We start from the raw sequence: 5,366 nt of genomic DNA, 5'->3' as shown, positions 1-5,366 counted from the left end.
CTGATTCCTTACTGGAAACCAGACCAGCTCACCTGTGTGTTAGTATGGTTAAGATGGATATTAGACTTATAACATGTGTTTAGTCTTTATGAAATGCTTGTAAGTTGCTGCATGTATTAATCCTACTGATAATGTCTGTTTTCCATGCTGTAAGGTAATACTTAGATATTTCAGAACAAACATTTTACAACTGTATAGCAAATACATAACTTATTAACCAAGAAAAAAAACCCATTACCTAGTGCAAAATGCTAAATCCCTATGAAAGGTTTTACCTCTTGTGCATCAGGAGAGGCTATCCAAAACTAAAATGGGCTAGTGTGAGACATCAGAGTATAAAGACTTTGCTAATTGTCCCTGCATACCCATGAAGAGGCTCCATGCAAAAGGACTTGTCCCATCAGCTTGAATTCTGGAAGAAGGAAATAAGTTTGCTTGCTTTAACCTTGTAAAAATCCTCATTTCTTTTCTTAGTTAATAAGTCTTTAGTTAATTAATTACAGGATTGGCTATAAGTGTTTGTCTTTGGTGAAAGATCTAAGGTACAAATTGACCTGGGGTAAGTGACTGGTCTCTTGGGACTGGGAGCAACCTGAATATTTTGTAATCTGTGGTGTATAGCAACCATCTGCCACATAATCCAGTTTGCCTGAGTGGCAAGATAGATCGGAATGCCCAAGAGGACTGCCTGTGACTCCATGGTAAGACAGTTACAGAGATTTAGAAATTCACATTTGTTAGTGGGTTTGTGAAATCTAATTATAACATCTAACCAGTTTGGCGTCTCGGCCCTGCTTCTTGACAGTCTGCCCTAAGGTTGGCACACATGGTTGTGAAACTGGATACAATTAACTTAGGCTTGAATAGAGACTGGGAATGGATAAGTCATTACACAAAGTAAAACTATTTCCCCATGGTATTTCTCCCTCCCACCCCACCCCCCACTGTTCCTCTGATATTCTTGTTAACTGCTGGAATTAGCCTACCTTGCTTGTCACCATGAAAGGTTTTCCTCCTTTCCCCCCCCTGCTGCTGGTGATGGCTTATCTTAAGTGATCACTCTCCTTACAGTGTGTATGATAAACCCATTGTTTCATGTTCTCTGTGTGCGTGTATATAAATCTCTCCTCTGTTTTTTCCACCAAATGCATCCGATGAAGTGAGCTGTAGCTCACGAAAGCTTATGCTCTAATAAATTTGTTAGTCTCTAAGGTGCCACAAGTACTCCTTTTCTTTTTACTCCAGACAGTGTGACACAGGCATTTGAAAGAGTAAAGAAAAGTCCAAAGTAAGCCACCAGTCCTAAAATACTAAAACCCTATGGAATAGCTAGCACTGCGACGTGATGCCTCAGAAGGAGGCCTAGGAGCAGCATGGATGCAAAACCCATAGCATCTTCTGTTACAGCCCTGAGAGACACAGAAAGGGGATATGCTCAGATGGAAAAGGAGCTACTTGCTGTGCTCTTAGGAAAGAAACAATTCCATCAGTTCACTTTTGGGCACAATGCAAGCAAAATGTGCAGCTGGATCAGAAGCCAGTAGAAAGCAGCATAAAGAAGCCACTTCTGAGTGCACCAAAGTCTACAATACCTGTTATTGAGATGGCAGCGTGGTGATTTTCAGGATAAGGCACTGCTCAGGAAAGGGTCTACTGGTGGCAGATGCACTCTGGAAGGTAAGCCTTGCTTAGTGTAACACAAATGGCTCTGCGGAATAGAAGACGGGATTGATGAATATGCCACAATACCTTTGCATCTTTGATGGGAGGTTCCAGGAAGTCCAGTAAAGCACCAAGAGGATGGGGTGCTCCAGACAGTAAAACAATTCAGACTTCAGAACTGGCCAAATTGCAAGGAGTAAGTGCCATAGGCGGTTACCTGATATTATCACATAAGGGATGAGCTGAATATGCATGATAGGATTTTGAAAGAAGGGTGGAAGACATTCCCCACCATCACACAAATGATAACACAAAGAAGAAGTGGGAGACTGGTTTTAAGACCAACACACTTGAAGGAATATGAAGCTTAACAAGCTACAAGGGACTGGTAGAAAAGATCATAGCTCCCTAGTGGGTTATGTACTAGTAATCTGTGGCCCCAGCAACTCAACAGAAAAGTCAGGCGATAAGCATTTCAAATTGGGCACTCCAAATCAATGTATACTGTCAGTGGCACAGGAACATTTTTAGTAGTGGGGGTGCTGAAAGTCAGTATCTTTACCTGTCTGCCCCCCACCCTTGAGGCTGGGAGCAGGGCTGTGTCTCCGGGATGGGGGGACCCAGATAGAGGTAAGGGGGCCAAGGCCACAGCTGGGGGTGAATGTGGGGCCAGGATCGGAGCCCGGGCAGGGGCTGGCAGCCGGGACCCCACCTGTGGGGCCAAAATCAGAGCCCCAGCTGTGGAGCTGGGCACGGGGCCAGCGGCCAGGGCCCCAGGAGTGGTACCAGAGGCCTGGGACGAGGGTGAGACAAGGGGTTGGGGAGCAGAGTGTGGGTGGAGGACATAGGCATGGGAAACATCCCCAGGTTTTATGCACGGAGCCCCACAGCACCCCCACTTCCCACACTGGTGCATACTGTTGACATTGATGTCCCAGTGCTTCCATTCCTCAAGTGTAAAATGGAGAGAACGACACCTCACTGCGACATTGTGAATGTAAATTCATTAACATTTGGGAAGAACTCAGCTGCTACAGTGATGAGTGCCAGAGAAAAACTCATAAGGAAATAAATAATTCTGTTCTCAGTGCTGTGTTTGAACGGTAAGCAGTAAATAAAGCCAAGGGCCACATATTTAACGCAGAAATTTAATAGCTGCTCATTTATTTAGCGCTGTCCATCCTGTGCACTGAACGAGGCAGCAGACCTGTGGAAAAATGTGATTGTGTAATTAGAAACTGTATCATGAAGAATAGACACCTTAATCTGGGTCTTTCCTAACTCTTGTGTGCTTAACTTTGCAATCTTAATGTTCCTTTAACATAGCTTTGTGTGTGCAAACATAGCTAGGTTTTCTTTATTTTTTTAAATGAAAGAACCCAAATCAACCCCCCAGTAAGTCCATCCTGTGGAACCATCCTGACTCCCATCTGGCTCATCAACTGCACTGCAATGCCAAGGAGGCACCGCAGCAGGCTTTTTGAATAAGAGGTTTTCAGATTTCAGCTGAAAACCAAAATGTTTTAGGTTTTGGGCTAGGACATAAAGTCAACATCTGCTGCACAAAGCTGGCGCTTTTTGTAAAATCTTTTAGTCAATGTCACAGCCCCAGTCAACATCCCTCTGAGATTAGACTACTTGATACCCCTTCTTGGAAGTGGCCTCAGCCCGATGGCCACTGCTGAACCCCCACAGGCAAGCTCACCCTGCCCACAGCTCCGCCCTCCCAGTGGGCACTCTGGTTTACAGTTTAACCCTTCTGGGGAACCCTTGATGAAGCCAATAAGACACTTTGCAGAGGGATTTCTAAACCAATCCAGTATCGCCAACCCCCCCAGGCTCAAAAATCATGAGTCTGTCCCCCAGCCCAATGAGCTTTAAGGGGGGAGATTATTTTATATTTATTTTAATCTGTTTTTTGATATTTGACTTCCCATTGCTCATCCCCAGAGAGAGAGACAGAGAGAGAGAGAATTAGCATTGCCAATACTCCCATATTTATTAAGGTGATTTTCACCCCTGCTGTAGGAACTCTCACTCCCTGTCCCCCACCCCACATCAGAACTACTTACCCACAGCCTTACTTCTGCTCTCTCTGCAACTCCTGGGGCTCTTCACTCCCCAATCCCTGGGAAGGGGGTTTCCAGCAGGTCCCCCTTCTCCCCCTTATAGGCTGGGGGCTATTCATCCCCTGCTGCCCTTTCCCAGGCCATGTGCTGCAGAGAGAAAGGGGAGGAGCAGAAGGGTCATCCCCATTGCTCACAGTGGGAGGAGGAAGCTACCCCAAGCTGCAGGGCTCTTTCTGCGCTGTTCTCTTCCTCCCCTTCTCCCACTGTGAGAATGACATCAGCTCCTGAGGAGAGGGGCAAGTGAACTCTGCCTGATTCATGCAGTAGCTTTGCATTGCTGCTCTTCCCTAGTAGGGAAAGCAGTCTGACTGTTTTCCCCCTAGGGAGAGCTAACATTCACCAGGAAGCTGGAGTGTCTTATGTTATCACCAGACTGGCTACAACCCCAGCCCAGCTGTTGTGAGTCAGGGAGATATCATGAAAGTTGGCAGCACTGCAATCACACTTACTTTTCAACAGCAAAAGCAAGATACACAGTACACCTCCATGGAAAATACAGGACACTTATGTCATTCCCTGCCTCAGTTTCCTCACCACTCTGGAATGTTCTTTGGGATTTCTGGACTCCAAGTCCCTTCTCCTGCATGTCACTCCACCAGCACAGGGGTCTCTTTTCCTTCTGCTTGGCGAGAGCAAGCAGGCAGTGCTCCAAGTAGTCCTTGTCTTTTGATAACTTCCAGCCCCCTCAACTGTGGTCAACCTCAAGTCACTCCTTTAGGAGATCAAGATCCCACATCATGTGGTTTGTGGACCTGGAGTCCTGACTTAAATAACTGGCTCTAAGTAGGCTGTTGCCCCACCTCCCCTGGTGTTCTGATGTTATCGTTTGTCGCTAAGTCTCATCAGATACAGAGGCACACTCTCAAACACCATACCCCCCTTTCCTTATCATGATTAGTATGGTAAAAGAATTACAGCAAGATATTCATAAAACAGTAACAAAGTTACCTTGCCTCTACATTGAAGAAACGAAGACCAAGCCCCAGAGGAATCTGAGAAAACAAAATATTTGATGCCTCCTTTCTTTTAGAGAGAAGTAGCACAATTCCAACAACCTTTTCCTCAGGATTTAAACCAAGTCTTCAGCTTCTGTTTCCTTCAGGGAAGAGATATGGGAAAAGTTCCAAACAATATTTAATAAAGTCTCCAGTTTCTTCTTCTTTCACAGAAAAGGTATGAGGAAGTTCCAAACAGACCTTGAACACATTAATGAGCATCTTAGAACAAGCCCCTCTGTGACCCATCGGTTTTGTACTCTTAGTAAGCCAATGTCAGATCACAAAAGCTAACTTCTTCCATTTACCTGCCCCAGCCTGGCTCCCTGGGAGGCCAATCAGTTCCAGCTGTTTCTTGACTCCCTGCATCAAACCCTATCCTGGAGATTCCTGACCCAGCTACTCTTCTGACCTTTCTGAGCCCCAGGTGGGTAGGAAATTATACTTGTTACACAAGATTCTTTATTATTTGCCAAGCAGGGACCTCCATTTTGTTAGAAATACATAAAAAAGTAAATACCCCATTGTGAAAGAGTGATATATATATACATATATAAAAATTTAAATTTCTTCAAAATAT

The 5,366-nt window shown here is 45.1% G+C and overlaps 1 long non-coding RNA gene across 1 annotated transcript; it reads right to left on the bottom strand.

Moving 5' to 3' along the window:
* Nucleotides 1-1,715: 1,715 nt before the first annotated feature.
* Nucleotides 1,716-5,073, bottom strand: LOC119850514. The gene is made up of 3 exons (XR_005290895.2): nucleotides 4,740-5,073; nucleotides 3,735-3,878; nucleotides 1,716-2,869 (listed from the first exon to the last, which is right to left on the bottom strand). It is a non-coding gene; the product is annotated as an uncharacterized LOC119850514 (long non-coding RNA).
* Between the last annotated feature and the right edge of the window lie 293 nt (nucleotides 5,074-5,366).

The sequence above is a fragment of the Dermochelys coriacea genome, chromosome 2, assembly GCF_009764565.3.
Source record: "Dermochelys coriacea isolate rDerCor1 chromosome 2, rDerCor1.pri.v4, whole genome shotgun sequence".
NCBI lineage: Eukaryota > Metazoa > Chordata > Testudines > Dermochelyidae > Dermochelys > Dermochelys coriacea.
This window is presented reverse-complemented; position numbering and strand designations above follow the sequence as displayed.